Raw genomic sequence first — 26,625 nt, 5'->3', positions numbered from 1 at the left:
AAAAATCTGGGGGTATGGGGGCTAAAAATACAATTCTGCTCGGGCCCCAATTTAGCCCAGGACTGAGCATGATCATAACAGGCAATGCATGGACATATTAGAGCAGATATTTTGTCAGCTCATTAAAATGTGACAATTCATGATGGTCTATGGCTAAAAGGGTCTGCTGACCTGACAAAGCGTCATAGAATTCATCTTCAGTGAGTGTGCTGAGGGCAGACGACCTCCTGCTCTTGCACAGGGTCTGCTTGAGCTTGTGGTGCTCAGTCGCTATAGTCTGCAACGCCTCTGTAAGAGCCTTGTTCTTCTCCACTTCCTGCTCCAACTTCAGTGTCCAAACCTTCAGGTTTGGATGCAACAAATACACACATGCATTATTATTACAGACTTACCTCAATTTAAGAGTAATTTCAGGTACAAGCTGGCTCTCTGATTATTGTTATGCTTAAATTTTTTAGCATAATTTTAGTTACGAGTAGGTTGAAAAAGAAGTTACAATCTTCCCCACCGCTAGCTGGCGTTGCAAATGCAAGCTTGTATCTGCCTCAAAACATCTGGCCTTAATAGCGGAAGATATTCACCAGACCAAAGAAACAAAACGGGATTGACTGTGCAGCAAACCCATGAATCAGCTATGCAGTTAGCAACTCTAGAAGCAGCAGCCAGCTGCTGCGCCTATAGACAATATCCAAAGGGCGGACATCCATCCATGAAAATATGGAGAAGCAGCTTGAAGTAGATGCCGCATTTGTTCGGTCCCCAGGGTAAATGGACATTATTACATTGTTTCATAAATCTATTGTGCTGATTTTCAAACTATTTCTTGCTTAAAATTATTTATTGTTATTAATAGTGTATTAAAATTGCTGTTTATTGGATTAAATTGATTTAAAATAAGTGTAATGGACGGGGCTGATTTGAGATATATAGGTTTTGAGTTAGGAGCTTTGTCATCAAACAAAACGTGCTTGTAAATTGAGGTAATTTGTGTTAGTTTTGAAAATTTGTTTGAAGTCACTTATGTTTTGATTGGTATTGGTGCATTGTTCGTTTCAGTATCCGATATGGCTTTAATGACATCTTATTGTTGGGAACATGCCATCAGATATAGTTTTTGCAGATTAGAACAAAAACCTTGAACCCAGAGAAGTGTAGGTCGAGATTGAGTGTCCCTTTACTGCAACCTGAACCAAGCCCTCCAAAGACACAGCAGATCAGGGTTTCCTAATATCTTGGGTAGCTTTGCTACTTTCATTACTCATTACTGACAAAAATGCTCACTGGAACTTTTTTTACAAACTGGAAACCTACTGATTAGTTTTGTAAATATTGTAGATGACACAATGACCAAATTGGGATTCTAAAAAAAAGAGGAGCTTGTAAAAAAAAGCCTCTGTCAATAGGTCTGCAAAGTTATTGTGGAACTAATTCAAATTAAATGCCTTAGACAGGAGTGCTCAAAGTTGGCCTGCCAAACTTGAATAGCTTCCCAAAATTTAATACATATTCATACTGACCTCTTTCAAGCTCACACAATCACTGAGTTAAGGTCCACTAGGTCAACTCATCTACATCTAGAGAACATTATATATGGCGGTAGGGGGCTAAACCCTTCATTCAAGGTGCTACTGTACACTTAAAATAACACTTTCACTTCGGACCCCCTTGGCTTAAGGGAACCTTAGCAGCAGACAACACCCAGCCCCAAGTCCCTTGATCATGGGAACAATTTGCTTTCTCCTTATTCAACTCTCTTAGGATATGAATGGTGTATATCGGATAGCACACATTTCCAAGCGCTTGGCTCAGTAGTCTGTCCAGGAAGAGAACACTGTTTTGTAACACTCCGTGCCAGCTCTTTCGCTATCACCGCATTCCCTTTTGCCTGAGCACAAACTGAGCTATTTAAAATCCTGTTGATGCGTTGTGCCATTGCCGATGGGAATTGGGAGAGATGCTTGTCCTTGGCGAACACCCCCATGGGTAGAGATGTGAGATGAACTAAAATGTGTGCTCTAAGTTGATGCATGTGTCAATTTCTGTGACAGCTCCAGACACAAGCATATAGATGCAGTAGGCTGACCAAGAATATAGTCTTTAACCAAAATTGTATCAGGCCAAAGTTAAATATCTCTTTCAAAAACCTCAAATAAAGAGGCCAAAATATACAGTTCCCTATATCCTTTGGGTGAAAGATGACAGGCAGTGGTTTAGAACCCCATGAGGCGGCTATTTAAGTAGAGGTTAGACTTGTGATCACTCTGAGCTCCAGAGGTGTGAAGGGCAATCTGCTATTTTACAGTCTGAAGTGTGAGGAGTGGGGCAAAAATATACTGCATGTCTCCTGTCTCTGCAATGAACAACAAGCAATTTTTATGCATCATTATTAATATTACTGCTGCTATTCTCTTAATGTTACATTTTTAGTAACTCTAGTATTATTTATATTCCATTTTTACATATATTTTATCATATGCTTTATACTATTTTTTAGATGGCAATTTTAGTTAATCATTTCTGATCTGCCACCTTATCATGGTAAAGGAGTTTGCTGTGTTGTCCGGGGGCTTTTATGCCCCCTGGTAGGATCTCCCAAGACAAACAGGTCCTCGATGAGGGACCAGACAAAGAGCAGCTCAAAGATCTTTATGTAGAACAAAAAATGAGGACTCAAATTTCCCTCGCCCAAATGCTGGTCACCGGTGCACCCTATGGAACCAGACACTGTGTCCGAATGGGCCATTTTCCGTAAATCTGTTGTTGAGATGGACGATCAGAACAGTGGTCACGAGTTGGTTGGTTCCTATTGTGGCGGTAATTCTAGGGATGCAGTCAAGCTAAAAGAATCTTATCAGGTCCTTTTGGCTCATGGGACTCCAGAGGCAGCGGACAGGTACCGACAGGCCAAGCGGTGTGCTTTGTGGACTTGGAGAAGGCATTCGACCGTGTCTTTCTGGAAGTCCTGTGGGGAGGGCTTAGAAAGTATGGAGTATTGTGGCGGTCCACTCCCTGTATGATCGGTGTCAGAGCTCGGTTTCCATTGCCGGCAGTAAATCACACTTACGTGTATTCTCAGTGAGGGTTGGACTATGTCAAGGCTGAACTTGTCACTAATTTTGTTCATAACTCATAGGGGACTCAGGGCGTTGAGGGGATCGGGTTTGGTGGCAGCAGGATTAGGTCTCTGCTTTTTGCAGATTATGTGGTCTTGATGGCTTCATCTGGTCAGAAATTTCAGCTGTCACTGGATCGGTTGTGTGAAGGGACTGGGGTGAGAATTAGCACCTCCAACTTCGAGTCCATGGTTCCCGTCCAGAAAAGGGTGGGGTGCCGTACCTGGGTTGGGGAGGAGATCTTGCTTCAAGTGGAAGACTTCAAATACCTTGGAGTCTTTTTCAAGAGTGAGGGAAGAGGGGATCATGAGATCAACAGGTGCGGCATGTGCAGTAATGCAGGGTAGTGGCGGCTGTCTTTTAAAGATAGGGTGAGAAGGTCTGTCATTCGGAAGGAGCTCAAGGTAAAGCCGCTGCTCCTCCACAACAAGAGGAGCCAGATGAGGTGGTTCAAGCATCCTGTCAGGATGCCCCCCCAGAGGCCTCCCAAGCGATGTACTTTAGAACATGACCCAGGAAATGTTAGGGAGACTATGTCTCCCGTTTGTCGTGGGAACGCCTCAGGATCCCCCGGGAGGAGCTGAAAGTAGCTGCTGGGAAAAGGGGGTGAAGTTTGGGCTTCTCTACTTAGGCTGCTGCCACCGCAACCCGACCTTGGATAAGCGGAAGAAGATGGATGAATAGATAACTGTAGTCTTTCTACAGTAGGGATGCCCTCAAATATTAAATAAATGATAAATGGGTTGTACTTGTATAGCGCTTTTTCTACCTTCAAGGTACTCAAATTGCTTTGACACTACTTCCACATTTACCCATTCACACACACATTCACACACTGATGGAGGGAGCTGCCATGCAAGGCGCTAACCAGCACCCATCAGGAGCAAGGGTGAAGTGTCTTGCTCAGGACCCAACGGACGTGACGAAGTTGGTACTAGGTGGGGATTGAACCAGGGACCCTCTGGTTGCGCAAGGCCACTCTACCACTGCGCCACGCCGTCAAAACTGGCGTTTTGCCTGTGACATGCAATGTTTTGTTTGTGTTTTTGTCAATAGTGATGTGTGAGAATGCATGTGTATGTTTTCTTCTCTTGTATTATTTTTGTACGGCAATTTACTTTGCCACTTGCCTGTATACAAAAAGTGTGATGTAAATTAAGTTTGATTTGAAGTTCAATTGATAACTGTGTGAGTTTGCACGTACATTGCAGACATAGTCAATACATCAAAAACAGTTTTAGTCCTGATAAAATCACATTGCGTTTGGTAAATAATTATACTCGCATCTTATCCAACTCTTCCGGCGTTTTGAAAATCAGCACATACTCTGCATAAATATGACAACACGGTTAATGGAAAACGCTCTCTATTTTGCTCATTTAAGAGGCACAATCCTCTGAGCATGATCTTAGAAGATCAGCTTGGCATGTGCCATCAATTTTGCAGGTGTTATAATACATGCAAACCTTAAGTAGATCAGGCCCTTAGGGTTTCTCGTGCAGAAATGGAGAATTAAACTACCAGTGATCAAGCCATAAGTGTAGTCTCCTCACTAAAACACGCAAAGGATTGGACTCGTTCTGCGGATGTAGCTGATGTGGGTCAGACCAGGCGTTCTCGGCGACATCTTATTTGCGTATTTAAACCCTCAGAGGAATCAGACCTGTCCTCTTTGCACTGTAAATGCAGAGACATTCAAGTAAAACTGCAATAACACACCAATACTATTATTAAAGTATAACAGACGGCATGGCATCCAAAGAAGTTGCAGGATAATGGAATGGCAGAATTAGCGTTAATGCCATATGACAGCCAATCTCAGCATTGTGGAATATATAATCCACTTATGATATATAAAGTCGCGGCAGCTTAGCAAAAGAAAAGGGCTTGTGAAGACATTTTCCTTTGCGATTACATAATACAGTTTTTAATACAGAAATTTAGCGAGCATTACTCTGACATTATTCATGCCAGATGAAACACTTTATAACCTTCCTGTGATAACCAGGCCAGTTTACCCCTCTGACAGGAAAGCAGCTGCTGACAATTCATGCATTTATAATTTGGACGGGCAGTGCACACGTCCCTGCAAAAACATGCAGCTTTAGACATTCTTGTCGTGCTGTTGCCCATTTGAACATTATACTTCTCTAGAACACTGAGACAAGTTTTCACAGTGGATACATACACTATCTCAAACTTGAAAAAAGTTCTGCAACTTAATGTACATAGCATCCATCCATCCATTTCCTACCGCTTGTCACATAGCAGTTTGACCAAATACAACAAAGGCTAGTTTCATTAAAAATAGGAGACAGGCATTACTACAGGCAGTGCTAAATTCATTAGGGGAAGCTCAATTTCACACTTTGAATTAAGGACATTAAATCCAAAAAAAGATTAGCTCAAAGTTTTGCAGCAATTAAGACAAACTCTTTACAAAAGCACATCATCATACATTTAAACTAAAATGGGATTGACCAGAACTGGATTTGGCTGAAAAATAGAATATGTACCTGTGCAAATGCTGGTTGGGAGTGCCTCCTTTTCATTCACTCTTCTCAGCGTGCGACAGTGTGCGCACACACCTACGACTGAACACATGAATATACACTACACACACACACACACACACACACACACATCGTTCAGATCCTTCCTACTTAAAACACAGCTTATTCCCAGAGTAGGAGTGCGTTCATGTGTGCGAGTCTGCACTGATCCACAGGCTAAATGCAGACCTAAGCAGAAAAGGAGATCTTTCCCAATGATTACCCACACTGCACAACTGCTACAACTACCCTCCTTCCACCCTCCACAAGGGAACATCCCGGTCATTGGGACAAGTGGATCAGACCAAGTGTGTGTGCCACGTTCCACCCTGATTGCTGTATGAACAAGCTAATGCAAAGAGGAAGGGCTCAATGATTTTTATAACCAGTTAAAGTAAAACCTGTAATAACTCAACAGAAAAGCTGTGCAAGACTCAACTGATCCTATAGAGCTAATGGTTAAGGATGGGTATTACTTACATTTTAACAGATATTGGTACCAATTAGTACTTAGAAATGGTACTGGTTGTATGGCGCCCTAACCAATATTTTAAAAATGTTTTTAAAATATTGGCATGTTCAAGTCTGCAATAACATTTAAAAAGAGCGTCAGACTGTGCGCTTCTTCTTACTTGTACAGCCAGAATGCTGCTGCCCGAGTCCTGACTAGAACCAGCAAATGCAACCAAATTAGTGCAGTGCTTGGATTACTTAAATTTAAATTTTCGAACAGCTGTACTTGTGTGTGAATCCTTTCAAAGTACGTCTGTGACAAGTTAATCATATGAAACATCTCAGGCTCTGAGGACCTCAGGGAGTGGTCTCCTGCTGATGCCCAGAGTTTGGACTAAACATGGTGAGACCGTTTCAGTTTTATATTCCAACAATCTGGAAAAGTCTTCCAGAAGATGTGAAACGGGCCTTAATGTTGTTCAGATCCATGCTAAAAACATATATATATTTTTAAACAAAGTATTTTATATACACTTTGTATGTAATTGAATTAAGGATTATTCTTATGATTGTATTTGTATGCAAGATTGTATTCACCTAGTAATTCTATTCATGTGTAGAGCAGTTTGATTTGTCTTGCGTATGAGTTGTATTCTATAAAAAAAAATTGCCTTGCCTTACAATATCACCGCCAAGCACTTGTTGCAGGTTGGTGAGTCTGCATTCATTTAGCATGGAAATTGAGCACCGATATCTACTGCTTTTTTGTTCTAGTAACTACTGTTTACCTTGGCACCGGTGCTTCTATGGAACCGGGTTTTGGTAACCAATAACTCAATGCACGAATGAGTCAAAGTGAGGAAGGACTTGCTTTTTTGAACCTGCTAAGCTAACTGCAGTCATGTTAAAAACAACTTAATTTTTGGTTCCTATTGCCACAGCGGACACGGTCTGGAGTAGATTTACTCAACAGTAGCGGAGTTTGGGTAGCTCAACCAAAATAGCCAAATAATACTTGTTTTAACTGAGTATTTTCTATTTTTAACTGTTCAATTCAGACATGCTTCTATTGAATGAAAAAGTACTACAAAAATAGTGCATAAGTGACAGCGACCACACTGATTAGAGGTCTGCTTTGTAAATAAAGTACAAATATTTTGCTCGTCATATAAATACAATATACAGCATAGCTCAAAAAGCTCAACTAGCCTTTTTTTTTGGACAAAGTAGCACTCTTAGTGACAACAGTTGGAGAGCATTGGTCTAGGGAAAAGAAAAACGCAACAAAAAAGGCTAGAGTATTACCTCTTCTTGACAGGACAATAACTGAAGGCAGAGCTGGAGAGCAGCACTAGTTTCACTGGAAAGCTTGCTGGTGTCTTTTGCTTTCAGTAGAAGTGGTGCAGCCAATGCTGACAAAAGGGAAAAATATCAAAGAAGTTTAAATGTCTCATTCTTTAATTCACAGTTTCAAGATTCTGGACACTCACCACAATTCTCCTCATTCTTCACCATAGATAGGAAAACGGACACCTCACTCTCCAGTTTGTCCTGGCAAGCACTGGCGGCCTACAGCATGAGTACGAGGCGCAGATTGAGGACTAAACAGAATGGCCGGCGCTCCATCAGCCTATTAGTTTCAATCATACTTGCAGAGCTTGAGTTATGTTGATCGTTGTAATGCCGCGGTCTGTGACCGCATCTTCTATGAGTTCTTGCTGGGTGCAGTGGTGAGTGCTGTAAGAGGAATGTGCCTCAAAAGCATCCAACTATCTCTAGGATTAGAATTCGTTGTCACATTGACACTCATATTCTATCGGTGGATCAAAATGAGCCAACTTGACAAAAAAAGGAATGGTGGCTCACTTTTCGTATTGCTACAGAATCAATCTGTGAGGGCACCTTAAAACAGAGTGAAGAACCATCAGCACACCTGAGCATGAAGAAGCAATTATCCCATGGTTTAATCTGGAATAACAGAAATATATTTCATCATCAAAGAAAAAACTTGCACAGATCTGTAACAGGAGGGACACAAATGGATATGCACATACAGTACAGGCCAAAAGTTTGGACACACCTTCTCATTCAATGAGTTTTATTTTCATGACTATTTACATTGTGGATTGTCACTGACGGCATCAAAACTATAAATGAACACATGTGGAGTTATGTACTTAACAAAAAAAGGTAAAATAACTGAAAGCATGTTTAATATTCTAGTTTATTCAAAATAGTCACCCTTAGCTCTGATTACTCTTGGCATTCTCTCGATGAGCTTCAAGAGGTAGTCACCTGAAATGGTTTTCACTTCACAGGTGTCAGTTTTGAACAGTCATGAAAATAAAGAAAATGCATTTAACTGAGGAGGTGTGTGCAAACTTTTGGCCTGTACCGTATGTGTACTAGGAATACAGGAGGATATACGTAAGCTCCACTGCGTACCATGCAATAAGCTTGTGCTAAAGATTTGCAGCCCTGTTTTCTTACACCAGCCACTGACTCAGCCCTGGAAAGAAACACAATGAAGGTGCAATATGTTAATATAACTGTACAGTTTACCACTTACTGCAATCCAATTTTAGCATTCTAGTGTACGTTAATTGGAAACTTGTTCCACATACTATAGCAATCATTACACTCCCAGCATGCTTTATTACAGTAGGTACATTTTGCAACATCTAATCAGATACAACAGTTAAATTCAATAAACCAAAATAATAAACAACGCATTTGGAAAATTATCTCACTGTCTGTGGTACCAGGAGACAGTTCCGTCCTCAATTACCACCCAGTTGAGACGCCACCCAAGAAAGCGTGAACTCTGAGGCAGAAATATACATAGCAATGAATAAGATATATTTTTTCCTGTGAAATTGTATTATATAAAATGAATAGAAAAGTGTATCACCTTAATGAACCTTTGTACACTGCACACAATCAGTTTTATTTAGGCACATTATATAACATATCTTCCGCGGACTGAGCAGGAACATCGCTCTACATGCTGAGAGGTAAGAAACACACTTTGACATCTGGGTACCTTCCAGAGAGGGCCTTCAATCTTCTTCACCCGGCTGCTCCCATCCTTTGTTCGAAAGGGGAAAACAAACATTCGTCAGACGAGCAGACAGGCAAGCAGCATTGTTATTTGTAGTATTTTAACTGAGGACTCAGTGGGGCTAGTCAAAGTGTTGGTTTTGTCTGAACAAGGGAGCAGGTGTTGGTCACAAATGGTGTGAAAAAAGAAACAACGGCACCATTGGGTGCCAGAAGTTTAAATGTGCCAGAAATTACACACAAATGTCAATCACTGTTCAGTCACCTTTTCTTGATGTGCTTTTAGAACCCCCTTTAGATCATCATCACGTACCAAGTCCAACGATGTTTGCTCTGTGACAAAGCATAATATCATTGTACTTCAGGACTATAGCAAAATAAAACAATTATAAATTCAACCATGCATACAGTAAGTACCTTTGTTATTTCTGACAGCGGGGCAGGCGCCACATCTGAGCAGTTTTATTATGCACTGCTTGTGCCCTCTGTAGGCAGCACAGTGTAATGGTGTGTTTCCCACCGAATCCTTGCAGTGAACATCCACAGCCTCCTTTCCACTGAGCTAAGGGGGACATGAAGCATATTTATCACACTAAGTATTAGTCAGGGCACATTTCCTTAGTTACTGACCTGTGGCAAACATTCCCTTTAAAAAAAAGAATGTGAGAATATTAACAACGTAGTCGTGGTCAAAAGTTTACATACACTTGTAAAGGAACATAATGTCATGGCTGTCTTGAGTTTCCCATAATTTCTACAACTCTTATTTTTTGTGATAGAGTGATTGGAGAACATACTTGTTTGTCACAAAAAACATTCATGAAGTTTGGTTCTTTTATGAATTTATTATGGGTCTACTGAAAATGTGACCAAATCAGTTGGGTCAAAAGTATACATAGAGCAATGTTAATAAATGGTTACATGTCCCTTGGCAAGTTTCACTGCAATAAGGCGCTTTTGGTAGCCATCCACACGCTTCTGGTTGAATTTTTAACCACTCTTGAAAAAATTGCTGCAGTTCTGCTAAATTTGTTGGTGTTCTGACATGGACTTGTTTCTTCAGCATTGTCCCGTGTTCTCAATGGGGTTTAAGTCAGGACTTTGGGACAGCCATTCTAAAACCTTAATTCTAGCCTGATTTAGCCATTCCTTGACTACTTTTGACATGTTTGGGGGGTCATTGTTTTGTTGGAACACCCAACTGTGCCCAAGACCCAACCTCCGGGGTGATGATTTTAGGTTGTCCTGAAGAATTTGGAGGTAATCCTCCTTTTTCATTGTTTCCAATTTACTCTCTGTAAAGCACCAGTTCCGTTGGCAACAAAACAGGCCCAGAGCATAATATTACCACCACGCTTGACGATAGGATTGGTGTTACTGGGATTAAAAGTCTCAACCTCTCTCCTCCAAACATATTGCTGGGTATTGTGGCCAAACAGCTTAATTTTTGTTTCATCTGACCAAAGAACTTTCCTCCAGAAGATCTTATCGTTGTCCATGTTATGAGCAGCAAACTTTAGACAAGCCTTAAGGTGTCGCTTCTGGAGCAAGGGCTTCCTTCCTGCATGGTAGCCTCTCTGTCCATGGTGATTCAAAACACGCTTGACTGGACACTGACACCTGTGTTCCAACAGCTTCCAATTCATTGCAGACTTGCTTTTTGATGGTTCTCGTTTAACTCTTGATCATCCTGACAAATTTTCTCTCAGCAGCAAGTGACAGCTTGCGTTTTCTTCCTGATCGGGCAGTGACAAAACTGTGCCATGCACTTTATACTTACGAACAATTGTCTGCACAGTTGCTCCTCGGACCTTTAGTTGCTTTGAAATAGCTCCAAGTGACTTTCCTGACATGTTCAAGTCAATGATTAGCTTTTTCAGATGAGTGCTGAGTTTTTCTGACTTTCCTATTGTTGCGTTTGTAACCTAGACTGATGACTGAAACACATGAGCCCTATTTGAATGGGCTCAGAGAAGTCAACAGGAGTCGTCAATCATAATCATTCACATGAATTTAAGAGGCCATGCCATGAAGCTAATTTGATTAGATTGTAACTTTTCTACATCACCAAAATTTATAATGTATGTTGCTGTATGTATACTTTTGACCCAGCAGATTTGGACACATTTTCAGTAGACCCATAATAAATTCATTAAAGAACCTAACTTTATAAATGTTTTTTGGGAATCAGATGTGCTCCAATCACTCTGTCACAAAAAAATAGAGTTGTAGAAATTATTGGAAACTCAAGACAGCCATTACATTATGTCCTTCACAAGTGTATGTAAAGTTTTGACGAGGGGTGTAACGTTACACAAAAATTTCGGTTCAGTATGTACCTCGGTTTAGAGGTCACGGTTCAGTTCATTTTCGGTACAGTAAGAAAACAACAAAATATACATTTTTTGGTTATTTATTTACCAATTTTGTAAACAATGGCTTGATCCTTTTAACATTGGGAACACTATAATAATTCTGCCCACGTTAATTCACATTAAACTGCCTCAAGTTGTTGCTTCGATTAAATGACAACTTTTCTTCTACATATAAAAAGTGCAAGATTAAACAGTTTCAAGTCAACTCATCACGCTTAATTTATTACAGCATTGGGGAAGCCTGTAGTTGATTTTTATTATGTAAATGTTATATTTGTATCAACATGTGATAGCAGGGACCCTGCCATTCAAAATCAGGCTGCTACATTACTAATGATTAATGTAACTTGCTGAAAAAAATAGCACAATAGCAATAGGAGACTATTCATCCTGAACACCATGGAGTTCATGTAGGCTTTATGATGCACTTACATTATATACACTATCAGACAGAAACTCTTCATTTAATATAATGTCCTTTTTTGCTGCTCCAACACACCTCAATCAACACTGTCCATAACACACACACATACACACACGCACGCGCACCGCAAAATGAGCTAACGTTACGATAAAAGCTAACTAGCCTTCACCTATAACCAGGACTGCTAGTGAGCTGAGCTGCAGTTTGTTTCTAGAAGGTCAACGGGCTCATAGTGATGTTTAGAAAGTAGTTGACTTGGAAGTGTTTAGTATAATTTGGGGAGAATCCGTTGCTCCCCTGCTAAAGACCTATCTGCTCGACGCTGAAGCCCTGACGACATGCGCTCTGAATACGCACTGCTGATTGGCTTGTTACCGCTACGGTTGTAACCAATCAGATGGTTGTGTGGGAGAGACAATGCAGGGTGCTGTGTACAAACAGAGACAGAGGCAGAACGGAGTGGAGCAGTTTGTTAAGACTTTAGCATGGGCGGCTACTTCATATGTTCGTGTGGAACTCGTTCGGTACTCCTCCGCACCGAACCGGAACCCCCGTACCGAAACGGTTCAATACAAATACACGTACCGTTACACCCCTACTTTTGACCACGACTGTAAATTTCAAATGTATTGCTTTCATGAAGCTAAAGAAAGTAATAATTATATCTCTATACGACTGCATACTAATAAACATAATTACAATTACCTCTCTGAACATGTCAATCAAACTGATTATTCAGCAGCTCTTCGAGATCATGAGATTGTTTATGTGTACCTAATTTTGCGGCCAGTGATCCTCTACTGTCACCTAACGTAGAGTAATAACTAATTTCAAGTTCTTTACCTTATATTTCATGGAACAATCCACCATTCGCATCAGATGTTTGGCACTCTAGCTGCCAATATTATTTCTCAATTCAGTGAGTCTGACTCCATGATATTTGTTAACATCACTTCAAAGAGAAAAATATATATATTTCAGCTGCCTAATTGGACAGAATCAGTTTGACTCTGACCAGCTTGGACAGAACGGACACATCTCCCTCTCTGGCAGCCTCCAGAAGTCTCTCTTCTCGACGCCTCGCCTCTCTCCTCTCCGCAGCTGCAGTGTAATCAAACAACAGACATTTTAGAATTAGAACAAGTGTCTAAGAGAAAGTTATTTCACATGCTCTATGGTATAAGCATACCCTCCAGCATGGTAATGATTTCATCATCCTCTGTGACATCCTTTGGGATCTGTGCAGTTCCATTGATTATGCTGGCAAAGGCGTCATATCGCAGCAGCAACAAAACAATCTCCTGGGAAAGTGACAACATGGCAAAATAAAGTCCAAAATTACTCTTTCAAAACTTCCAAATTCAAACCACCGTCATGCAGAAAAAAAAAAAATCACCCATAACCTCAGTTTAGCATGCATAAATGGATAATTAAGATTTTTTTTTTTTATGAATAAGGTCCACCGGGTCCCACTCTGCTCCTACTGTACTCTATCCCACTCCTCTCTGAGTTGCTACCTTATCGTGGTAGAGGAGTTAGCAATGATCCTAGGAGCCATGTTGTCCGGGTTCTTCTATGACCCCTGGTAGGGTCTCCAAAGACAAACAGGTCCTACGTGAGGGATCAGACTAATAGAAGCTCGAAGACTTCTATGGAAATACAACAACCGAGACTCAGTTTTCCCTCGCCCGGTCACCCGAGCCCCCCGCTGGAGCCAGGCCCGTAGATAGGGAACGATGGTGAGCGCCTGGTGGCCGGGCCTGTCCCCATTGGGCCCGGCCAGGCACAGCCCGAAGAGGCAACATGGGTCCCCCCGCCAATGGGCTCATCACTCATGGGAGGGGCCATAGAGGTTGAGTGCAATTTGAGCTGGGCGGCAGCCGAAGGCAGGGCACTTGGGGGTCCGATCCTTGGCTCCATAAACTAGCTCTTGGTACGTGGAATGTCACCTCGCCAGGGGAGAAGGATCCTGAGCTAGCGCGCGAGGTGGAGAAGTCGGACTCACTTCGACGCACAGTACGGGCTCTGAAACCAGTTCTCTCGAGAGGATGGACAATCTTCCACACTGGCGTAGCACGCAGTGAGAGGCGTCGGGCTGGGGTAGCAATTCTTGTTGTCCACCGGCTCAAAGCCTGCACGTTGGAGTTCAACCCAGTGAAAAAGAGGGTAACTTCCCTCTGCCTTCGGGTGGGGGGACGGGTCTTGATTGGTGTTTGTGCTTACGCACCAAACAGCGGTTCAGAGTACCAACCCTGTTTGGATACACCGGAGGGAATACTGGAAAGTGCTCCCCCGGGTGATTCCCTTGCCCTACTGGGGGACTTCCAACGCTCATGTTGGCAAAGACAGTGACACCTGGAGAGGCGTGATTGGGAAGAATGGCCACCCAGATCTGAACCAGAGTTGTGTTTTAAGAATGGCCGCCTGGATCCAAACCCGAGTGGTGTTTTGTTATTGGACTTTTGTGCTCGTCACAGATTGAACATGGTGTTTGTTATGAACAAACATAAGGGTGTCCATATATGCACTTGGCACCAGGACACCATAGGCCGCAGTTCCATGATCAACTTTTTAGTTGTCTCATCGGATTTGCGGCCTCATGTTTTGGAAACTCGGGTGAAGAGAGGGGCGGAGCTTCCTACCGATCACCACCTGGTGGTGACTTGGTTGCGATGGTGGGGGAAGATGCCGGTCAGAGAGAGTTTTAATTCCCACCTCCGGAAGAACTCTGAACATGTCACGAGTGAGGTGCTGGACATTGAGTCAGAGTGGACCATGTTCCGCATCTCTATTGTCGAGGCGGCTGATTGGAGCTGTGGCCGCAAGGTAGTTGGTGCCTGCCGTGGCGGTAATCCAAGAACCTGCTGGTGTACGTCAAGCTGAACAAAGAGTCCTATCGGATTCTTTTGGCTCATAGGACTCCGGAGGCAGCGGACAGGTACCGACAGACGGAGCGGTGTGCGGCTTCAGCGGTCGCAACGGCAAAAAAACTTGGACATCGGAGGACTTCGGGGAATTCATGGAAAACGACTTCCAGACGGCTTCGAAGCCATGCTGGACCACAATCCGCCGCCCCGGGAAGAGGAAGCAGTGCACTGTCAATACTGTGTATGGTGAGGACGGTGTTCTGCTGACCTTGACTGCGGATGTTGTGGATCAGTGGAGTGAATACTTCAAAAACCTCCTTAATCACACCAACAAGTCTTTCAATGAAGAAGCAGTTTCTCGGGAATCTGTGGTGGTCAAACCTATTTCTGGGGCTGAGGTTGCTGAGGTAGTTAATAAGCTCCTCAGTGGCAAGGCCCCAGGGATGGATGAGACCCGCCCGGAGTTCCTTAAGGCTCTGGATACTGTGGGGATGTCTTGGTTGACATGCTCCGCAACATTGCGTGGACATCGCGGGCAGTACCTATGGATTGGCTGACCGGGATGGTGGTTCCTCTCTTTAAGGAGGAGAACCGGAGGGTGTGTTGCAACTATTGTGGGATCACACTCCTCAGCCTTCCCAGTAAGGTCTATTCAGGTGTACTGGAGAGGAGGCCACGCTGGATAGTCCAACCTTGGATTCAGGAATAACAGTGCGGTTTTCGACCTGGTCATGGAACTGTGGACCAGCTCTATACTCTCGGCAGGGTTCTTGAGGGCGCATGGGAGTTTGCTCAACCAGTCTACAAACCCCGTTTCCATATGAGTTGGGAAATTGTGTTAGATTGAAATATAAACGGAATACAATGATTTGCAAATCATTTTCAACTCATATTCAGTTGAATATGCTACAAAGAGAACATATTTGATGTTCAAACTGATAAACATTTTTTTTTTGCAAATAATCATTAACTTTAGAATTTGATGCCAGCAACACATGCCAAAGTAGTTGGGAAAGGGCATGTTCACCACTGTGTTACATCACCTTTTCTTTTAACAACACTCAATAAACGTTTGGGAACTGAGGAAACTAATTGTTGAAGCTTTGAAAGTGGAATTCTTTCACATTCTTGTTTGATGTAGAGCTTCAGTCGTTCAACAGTCCGGGGTCGTATTTTACGCTTCATAATGCGCCACACATTTTCGATGGGAGACAGGTCTGGACTGCAGGCGGGCAAGGAAAGTACCCGCACGTGTTGAATGTGGCTTGGCATTGTTTTGCTGAAATAAGCAGGGGCGTCCATGAAAAAGACAGCGCTTAGATGGCAGCATATGTTGTTCCAAAAACTGTGTACCTTTCAGCATTAATGGTGCCTTCACAGATGTGTAAGTTACCTATGCCTTGAGCAATAATGCACCCCCATACTATCACAAATGCTGGCTTTTGAAATTTTACGCTTCATAAACGCCACACATTTTCGATAGGAGACAGGTCTGGACTGTAGGCGGGCCAGGAAAGTACCCTTACTCTTGTACTACTAAACCACGCTGTTGTAACACGTGGCTTGGCATTGTCTTGCTGAAATAAGCAGCGGCGTCCATGATAACATTGCTTGAATGACAACATATGTTGTTCCAAAACCTGTATAGACCATTCAGCATTAATGGTGCCTTCACAGATGTGTAAGTTACCCATGCCTTGGGCAATAATGCACCCCCATACCATCACAGATGCTGGCTTTTGAACTTTGCGCCCATAACAATCCGGATGGTTATTTTCCTCTTTGTTCTGGAGGACACCACGTCCACAGTTTCCAAATATAATTTGAAATGTGGACTCGTCAGACCACCTTTCCACTTTGCATCAGTCCATCTTAGATGAACTCGGGCCCAGCGAAGCCAGCGGCGTTCCTTGCTGTTGTTGATAAATGGGTTTTGCATAGTAGAGTTTTAACTTGCACTTACAGATGGAGCAACAAACATTAGTTACTGACAGTGGTTTTATGAAGTGTTCCTGAGCCCATGTGGTGATATCCTTTACACACTGATGTCTGTTTTTGATGCAGTACCGCCTGAGGGATCAACGGTCCGTAATATCATCCCTTACGTGCAGGGATTTCTCCAGATTCTCTGAACCTTTTGATGATTTTACGGACCGTAGATGGTAAAATCCCTAAATTCCTTGCAATAGCTTGTTGAGAAAAGTTGTAAAACTGTTCGACAATTTGCTTACAAAGTGGTGACCCTCGCCCCATCCTTGTTTGTGAATTACTTAGCATTTCATGGAATCTGCTTTTATACCCAATCATGGCACCCACCTGTTCCCAATTAGCCTGCACACCTTAGGGATGTTCCAAATAAGTGTTTGATGAGCATTCTCCAACTTTATCAATATTTATTGCCACCTTTCCCAACTTTTTTGTCACGTGTTGCTGGCATCAAATTCTAAAGTTAAAGATTTTTTACACAAAAAAAATATTTATCAGTTTGAACAAATATGTTGTCTTTGTAGCATATTCAACTGAATATGGGTTGAAAATGATCTGCAAATCATTGTATTCCGTTTATATTTACATCTAACACATTTTCCCAACTCATATGGAAACTGGGTTTGGACATTTTCTTTGTGGACATGGAGAAGGCATTCAACCGCGTCCCTCTTGAAGTCTTGTGGAGAGTGCTCAGAGAGTATGGAGTATCGGGCTGTCTGATTGTGGCGGTCCGCTTCCTGTACGATCAGTGTCAGAGCTTGGTCCGCATCGCCAGCAGTAAGTCAGACACGTTTCCAGTGAGGGTCGGACTCCGCCAAGGCTGCCCTTTGTCACCGATTCTGTTCATAACTTTTATGGACAGAATTTCTAGGCGCAGTCAGGGCGTTGAGGGCATCCGGTTTGGTGGCTGCAGGATTAGGTCTCTGCTTTTTGCAGATGATGTGGTCCTGATGGCTTCATCCGGCCAGGATCTTCAGTTCTCACTGGATCGGTTTGCAGCAGAGTGTGAAGCGGCTTGGATGAGAATCAGCACCGCCAAATCAGAATCCATGGTTTTCGCCCGGAAAAGGGTGGAGTTCAAGTACCTCAGAGTCTTGTTCAAGAGTGAGGGAAGAGTGAATCGTGAGATCAACAGGCGGATCGGTGCGACGTCATCAGTAATGCGGATGCTGGATCGATCCGTTGTGGTGAAGAAGGAGCTGGACCGGAAGGCAAAACTCTCAATTTACCGGTCGATCTACGTTCCCATCCTCGCCTGTGGTCATGAGCTTTGAGTTATGACCAAAAGGACAAGATCACGGGTACAAGCTGCCAACATTTGTTTCCTCCACTTGGTGGCAGGGCTCTCCCTTAGAGATATGGTGAGAAGCTCTGCCACGGGGAGGAGCTCAAAGTAAAGCCGCTGCTCCTCCACATCGAAAGGAGCCAGATGAGGTGGTTCGGGCATCTGGTCAGGATGCCACCCGACCGCCTCCCTAGGGAGGTGTTTAGGACACATCAGACCGAAAGGGGGCCACGGAGAAGACCCAGGACACGTTGGGAAGACCATTGTTTCCCAGCTAGCCTTGTAACGCCACGGTATGCCCCGGGAAGAGCTGGACGAAGTGGCTGGGGAGTAGGAAGTCTGGGCTTCCCTGCTTAAGCTGCTGCCCCCGCGACCCGACCTCGGATAAGTGGAGGAAGATGGATGAATGGGAGGTCCCACCTTTGCATACCCCGTGACAGTTTAAATTTAGCAAGCGTGAATGGATTACTTTTTTGCAATTCAATTTTTCTCTGGGTTTTTTGCAACAAATTAGGTTTGGAATTCGCACCCTAGCATATTAGCTTCTTCTCTCTATATTAAATTGTAAATAATTTAATTTTTTGTCAAGTTAACTTAAACAGCTATCAATTCAGTACAGGGCACTAAAGGTGGGAATCTTTGAGGACCTCACCATTAATTTTAGATGGCGCGGCGAGGTTGATAGAGCAGACGTACCACCAACCTGAGGGTTCCGAGTTCGATCCCCGGCTTCCACAATCTTAGTCACGTCCATTGTGCCCTTGAGCACAATGGACGTGAGCACTTCACCTTTCCTCCTGATGGGTCGTGGTTAAGGCCTTGCATGGCAGCTCTCGCCATCAGTGTGTGAATGTGTGTGTCAATGTGGAAATAGTGTCAAAGCACTTAAAGTTAGTTAAGTTATAAGTCAAAATACCAATGATTGTCAGACACAAACTAGGTGTGGTGAAATGTGTCCTCTGCATTTGACCCATATCCTTGGTCACCCCCTGGGAGGTAAGGGGAGTAGTGGGCAGCAGAAGTGGGAATCATTTTTAGTGATTAAACCCCCATATACAACCCCTGATTCTGAGTGCCAAGCAGGGAGGTAATGGGTCCCATTTTTATAGTCTTTGGTATGACTCGGCCGCTGTTTGAACTCACAACGTACCAATCTCAGGGCGGAAACAAGGCCACTGAGTAGGCTTGAGTACCTTGAAGGTAGAAAAGTGCTACACAAGCATGACACTTCACCATTTAAATTTACTATACCACTCAGGGGCTACGATTCAATTATAAACTGGTTATTTTTACATCTTTAATTCTAATATTTTACATGATTATATTGCCAATATATTATGTTATTATTATACAATTTTAAACATATTACCATATTTTCTGGACTATGGGGCCCACTGCCGATGAGTGTGTCTAGTCAGGTCTTTTTTCACACAAAAGGTGAACCGGATTATAAGGCGCATTATAAGGGTCATATTATGATTTTTTAAATACATTTTAACACTTCTTTGTGGTGTACATAACATGTTATGGCGCCAGGCTAGATAATCCCTGCACACATAATTCTCTTAGAAGAATACACAACTCACATAATGTTTTTTCTGTTGTGACTGTGTCAGAGTTGGACAGTTGTTCTACTGAGGTGGCAAATTATGATGCGTTCAGTTTATCGCAGCACCAAACAAACAATCTGTAAATTCCCGTCATATCAATTCCTAGATATGGTCGTAATTATTTTAAGTGCACTACCTATAATAAACGCAACAATATTAATATTGCTAGTACGGATAATTTTGTCAAAAACTCCTCAAAAAAGCCCACTACCTATAATATAGGTTTTTTAAACATAAGATCATTGTCTCCCAAAACGTTATTAGTTAATGATATTATCAGAGACAACAATCTTAACGTCATCGGTCTCAGCGAAACCTGGCTTAAACCAAACGACTTTTTTGCGCTAAATGAGGCATGTCCTCCTAACTTTACACATGCGCATATTGCCCGTCCACTTAAAAGGGGTGGGGGGGTCGCACTAATATACAATGAAAACTTTAACCTTACCGCTAACCTAAATAATAAATATAAATCATTTGAGGGGCTTACTATGAGGTCTGTCACACCGCTGCCTCTATACCTGGCTGTTATCTACCGCCCTCCAGGGCCTTATCTGGACTTTATCAGTGAATTCTCAGTTTGTTGCTGATGTAGTGACGCACGCCAACAATATAATTACAATGTGGGACTTTAATATCCATATGAATACCCCATCGGACCCACTGTGCGTGGCGCTCCAGACTATAATTGATAGCTGTGGTCTTACACAAATAATAAATGAACCCAACCATAGCAACGGTAATACGATAGATCTAGTGCATGTCAGGGGTATCACCATTTCCAAAGTTATGATACTCCCGTATACTGTACTAAAGTACTGTCCGATCATAACTTTATAAAATGCAAAGTACTGACTCAGTGTCAACAAGCCAGTAATTATAATTATAATAATAATAATAATAATAACTGCTATAGCAGCCGCAACATTAATGCTGCCACAACAATGACTCTTGCTGGCCTACTGCCTTCGGTAATGGCATCATTCCCAAATGATGTGGGCTCTATTGATAACCTCAGTAACAACTTTAACGACGCCCTGCACGAAACCATTGATAGTATACAGTAGCACCGCTGAAGTTAAAAAGGGCCCATAAAAGGCGTACCCCATGGTTTACAGAAGAAACTAGAGCTCATACATTATCATGTAGAAAGCTGGAACGCAAATAGTGCGAAACTAAACTTGAGGTTTAATAACTTATAAACGCATGCTTACCTTAGCTAAAGCTAAATATTACTCAAATCTCATCTGCCTCAATAAAAACGATCCTAAATTTGTGTTTACTACAGTAACATCGCTAACCCAACAAGGGACTCCTCCCAGTAGCTCCACCCACTCGGCAGATGACTATGAACTTCTTCAATAAGAAAATTGAACTCACTAGAAAGGAGATTAAAGACAATGCCATCCAGCTACAACTGGGTTCTACTTACACAGATACGACTGTATATTCGACGGATATTGCCCTCCAAAATAGTCTCTCTCTTTTTGATTAAACAACAGAAGAATTGTTACGTGTAAATGGAATAAAACAACATGTTTATTTGAACCACTTCCTGGGAAACTTATCAAGGAGCTTTTTGTATTATTAGGTCCGTCAGTGCAAAATATTATAAACTTATCACTATCCTCTGGCACTGTTCCCCTATGAATCAAAAAAGCGGTTATTCATTCTCTCCTTAAGAGACCTAACCTCGATCCTGACCTCATGGTAAACCACCGACCGTTGTCTCACCTTCCCTTTATTTCGAAAATTTTCCAAAAATTGTTGTACAGCAGCTAAATGAACACTTAGTGTCTAACAATCACTGTCAAACCTTTCAATCCGGTTTCAGGGCAAATCACTCTACGGGGACAGCCCTTGCAAAAATGAATAATGATATATTGCCAACGATGGATTCTGATGCATCATCTATGTAGCTGCTCCTTGATCTTAGCGCTGCTTTCGATACAGTCGATCATAATATTTTATTAAAGCGTATCAAAACACGAATTGGTAAGTCAGACTTAGCCTTGTCTTGGTTTAACTCTTATCTTACTGATAGGATGCAGAGAGTCTCCCATAACAATGTGACATCGGACTATGTTAAGGTAACGTGTGGAGTTCCTCAGGGTTTTGTTCTTGGCCCTGCACTCTTCAGCATTTACATGCTGCCGCTAGGTGACATTATACGCAAATACGGTGTTAGCTTTCACTGTCATGCTGATGACAGCCAACTCTACATGTCCTTAAAGCTGACCAACACACCAGATTGTAGTCAGCTGGAGGCGTGTTTTAATAAAATTAAACAATGAATGTCCGCTAAATTTTTGCAAGTCAACACCAAGGAAACGGAAACTGATTATCGGTCCTGCTAGACACCGACATCTGTTTAATAATATCATTTTAACATTTGACAACGAAACAATTACACAAGGGGACTCTGTAAAGAATCTGGGTATTTTCTTGGACCCAACTCTCTTGTTTGAGTCACACATTAAAACAGCCTTCTTTCATCTCCATAATATCACATAAATTCGCTCCATTTTGTCCACTAGTGACGCTGAGATCATTATCCATGCGTTAGTTACGTCTCGCCTCGATTACTGTAACGTATTATTTTCGGCTGTCCCTATGTCTAGCATTAAACGATTACAGTTGGTTCAAAATGCGGCTGCTAGACTTTTGACAAGAACAAGAAAATTTTATCAGATTATGCCTATACTGGCTCACCTGCACTGGCTTCCTGTGCACTTAAGATGTGACTTTAAGGTTTTACTACTTACGTATAAAACAGTTCAGGGTCTAGTCGACTGTATTGTACCATAAGTCCCGGCAAGAAACCTGCATTTAAGAACTCCGGCTTATTAGTGATTCCTAGAGCCCAAAAAAAGTCTGCGGGCTATAGAGCGTTTTCTATTTGGGCTCAAGTACTCTGGAATGACCAACCGGTAACAGTTCGAGATGCTACCTCAGTAGAAGCATTTCCAAACCTCGTTTCCATATGAGTTGGGAAATTGTTTTAGATGAAAATATAAACGGAATACAATGATTTGCAAATCTTTTTCAACGAATATTCAGTTGAATGCACTACAAAGACAACATATTTGATGTTCAAACTCATAAACTTTATTTTTTGGGGAAAATAATAATTAACTTAGAATTTCATGGCGGCAACACATGCCAAAGTAGTTGGGAAAGGGCATGTTCACCACTGTGTTACATCACCTTTTCTTTTAACAACACTCAATAAACGTTTGGGAACTGAGGAAACTAATTGTTGAAGCTTTGAAAGTGGAATTCTTTCCCATTCTTGTTTGATGTAGAGCTTCAGTCGTTCAACAGTCCGGGGTCGTATTTTACGCTTCATAATGCGCCACACATTTTCGATGGGAGACAGGTCTGGACTGCAGGCGGGCAAGGAAAGTACCCGCACGTGTTGAATGTGGCTTGGCATTGTTTTGCTGAAATAAGCAGGGGCGTCCATGAAAAAGACAGCGCTTAGATGGCAGCATATGTTGTTCCAAAAACTGTGTACCTTTCAGCATTAATGGTGCCTTCACAGATGTGTAAGTTACCTGTGCCTTGAGCAATAATGCACCCCCATACTATCACAAATGCTGGCTTTTGAAATTTGCGTCGATGACAGTCTGGATAGTTAGCTTCCCCTTTGGTCCGGATGACACGATGTCGAATATTTCCAAAAACAATTAGAAATATGGACTCGTCAGACCACAGAACACTTTTCCACTTTGCATCAGTCCATCTTAGATGATCTCGAGCCCAAAAAAGCTGGCAGCGTTTCTGGATGTTGTTGATAAATGGCTTTCGCTTTGCATAGTAGAGCTTTAACTTGCACTTACAGATGTAGCGACAAAAAACTGTATTTAGTGACAATGGTTTTCTGAAGTGTTCCTGAGCCCATGTGGTGATATCCTTTAGAGATTGATGTCGGTTTTTGATACAGTGCTGTCTGAGGGATCGAAGGTCACGGTCATTCAATGTTGGTTTCCGGCCATGCCGCTTACGTGGAGTGATTTCTCCAGATTCTTTGAACCTTTTGATGATATTATGGACCGTGGATGTTGAAATCCCTAAATTTCTTGCAATTGCACTTTGAGAAACGTTGTTCTTAAACTGTTTGACTATTTGCTCACGCAGTTGTGGACAAAGGGGTGTACCTCACCCCATTCTATCTTGTGAAAGACAGAGCATTTTTTGGGAAGCTGTTTTTATACCCAATCATGGAACCCACCTGTTCCCAATTAGCCTGCACACCTGTGGGATGTTCCAAATAAGTGTTTGATGAGCATTTCTCAACTTAATCAGTATTTTTTGCCACCTTTCCCAACTTCTTTGTCACGTGTTGCTGGGATCAAATTCTAATGTTAATGATTATTTGCAACAAAAAAAAAAAATTTAATCAGTTTGAACATTAAATATGTTGTCTTTGAAGCATATTCAACCGAATATGGATGGAAAATTATTTGCAAATCATTGTGTTCCGTTTATATTTACATCTTACACAATTTCCCAACTCATGGAAACAGGGTTTGTAAGTACACAGTACAGGTAAAAAATGTGGACACCTTCTCATTCAATGCGTTTTCTTTATTTCCATGCCAATTTACATTGTAGATTGTCACTGAAGGCACCAAAACAAAACTATGAATGAACACATGTGGAGTTATGTACTTAACAAAAAAAAGGTGAAATAACTCTACAAATGTTCTAAATTTTAGTTTCTTCAAAAAAGCCACCTTTTGCAAGGATTACTGCTTTGCACTCTCTTGGTATTCTCTCGATTAGCTTCAAGCACACCTGTGAAGTGAAAACCATTTCCGGTGAGACTCCCTCTTGAAGCTCATCAAGAGAATGCAAAGTATGTGCAATGCAGCAATCAGAACAAAGGGTGGCTATTTTGAAGAAACTAGAATATACATTTTCTCAGCTATTTCACCTTTTTTTTTGTTAAGTCCATTACTCCATGTGTTCAATTATAGCATTGAAACCTTCAGTGGCAATCTACAAAGTAAATGGTCACAAAAATATAGAAAAGAGGTGTGTCCACATTTTTGGCCTGTACTGTATATTCGGACATCACGTAATATGGTCAAGGTAACAAAGAAGTAAAATGACAGCAGCAATGTCTTTTTGTTTACCTTTCTTCCTGTGTGGGATGCTTTATGTAGAGGTGTATCACCCATGTTGTCCTGCACATTCACATCAGCACCTGCCTGCAAATACACAGCGGTATCAAATATAATGAACCAAAAATATAAATAAAAAGGGAGGTTGACTCACCTTTAAAAATTCCTCCACAACAACCGTGTTTCCATGGTAACACGCCACGTGGAGAGGAGTCCATCCCGCGTAGTTTTTGGACTTTGCTTGGAGCCACACAAATGAACGTTGTTCGGTCACTTTACAAGCAAGCATCCGGGACGAGTTGTAATGATTTCAGAGTGTTCATCTTACATCGACAGTTTAGGTTGACAGAAGTGTTTTGTTCGACCCTCGACTGAAGAAGCCTACGGACAGAGGAGAGACTACCGTCTTTCGCCCATTCGAGGAGCTGCCGCTGCTCCTCCATGCCCCGCAGTTAGTGAGAGGACTGCAGGCGTCAAATAATTCAATTCAACCAACGGTTATACAAACGAAATAAAAAAACAGCAAGAGAACAAAAGGAGCACAAACTTTAAAAAAGAGGAGGGCGGGAGCCTCGTGAAGCGACATGCTCAGCAATTATTAGCAGGTGTGTGTTCGCAAACTAGCAATAGCAAACCACTGTACGAATAAAAATCACAACATTAGGACTCACAAGTGAAAGTAGTGAACAAATTCTATTGACGTCTTCCCCCTTTAAAGAGATTTTCTAAGTTTAGAGGAGGAAGCCAAACATAAACGCTGCAATCTGATGACAGCTGTTGGCAGCAGTCACGTGACACTCTGCAGGGGCGGACCCGCAGGGTTTGCGAGCCCGAAGAAAGGACCGGGGCGCCAATAACCACACAAATACATTACATTAATAAATATAGTACAATCAATATTTTGTTTGTGAACACATTTTTACATGCTTCACAATTCTAACATTTGGCAACCTTTGACTTTTCCTTTTTTTCTTTTGGCATATTTAACATGCAACATGTTTTTTTACATGCCATATAGCAGTGGTTCTCAAATGGGGTTACGTGTACCCCTGGGGGCACTTGAAGGTGTGCCAAGAGGTACGTGAGATTTTTTTTAAATATTCTAAAATCAGCAGCAATTCAAAAATCCTTTATAAATATATTTTTTGAAAAATACTTCAACAAAATATGAATGTAAGTTCATAAACTGTGAAAAGAAATGCAACAATGCAATATTCAGTGTTGACAGCTAGATTTTCTGCGGACATGTTCCATAAATACTGATGTTAAAGATTTCATTTTTTTGTGAAGAAATGTTTAGAATTAAGTTGATGAATCCAGATGGATCTCTGATACAATCCGCAAAGAGGGCACTTTAAGTTGATGATTGCTTCTATGTGTAGAAATCTTTATTTATAATCGAATCACTTGTTTATTTTTCAACGAGTTTTTAGTTATTTTTATATCTTTTTTTCCACATAGTTCAAGAAAGACCACTACAAATGAGCAATATTTTGCACTGAAACTGATGACATAATGCTGTATTTTACTTATTTATCTCTTTCTTTCAATCAAAAATGCTTTGCTCTGATTAGGGGGTTACTTGAATTAAAGAAATATTCACAGGGGGGGAGGGGGACATCACTGAAAAAAGGTTGAGAACCACTGCCATATAGTATTATCATGTGTCCCTAAAGCAGGGGTAGGGAACCTATGGCTCTCAAGCCAAATGTGGCTCTTTTGATGACTGCATCTGGCTCTCATTCTTAGCTGACATTGCTTAACATGA

At 41.9% G+C, this 26,625-nt stretch overlaps 1 pseudogene; it reads right to left on the bottom strand.

Moving 5' to 3' along the window:
* The window catches only part of LOC133568412 (oxysterol-binding protein-related protein 1-like), a 47,765-nt pseudogene extending 22,102 nt beyond the window's left edge, over positions 1 to 25,663 (bottom strand).
* Between the last annotated feature and the right edge of the window lie 962 nt (positions 25,664 to 26,625).

The sequence above is a fragment of the Nerophis ophidion genome, linkage group LG14 (assembly GCF_033978795.1).
Source record: "Nerophis ophidion isolate RoL-2023_Sa linkage group LG14, RoL_Noph_v1.0, whole genome shotgun sequence".
Taxonomy (NCBI): Eukaryota; Metazoa; Chordata; class Actinopteri; order Syngnathiformes; family Syngnathidae; genus Nerophis; species Nerophis ophidion.
Note: the sequence above shows the minus strand (reverse complement) of the source record. Positions and strands in the feature narration are given on the sequence as shown.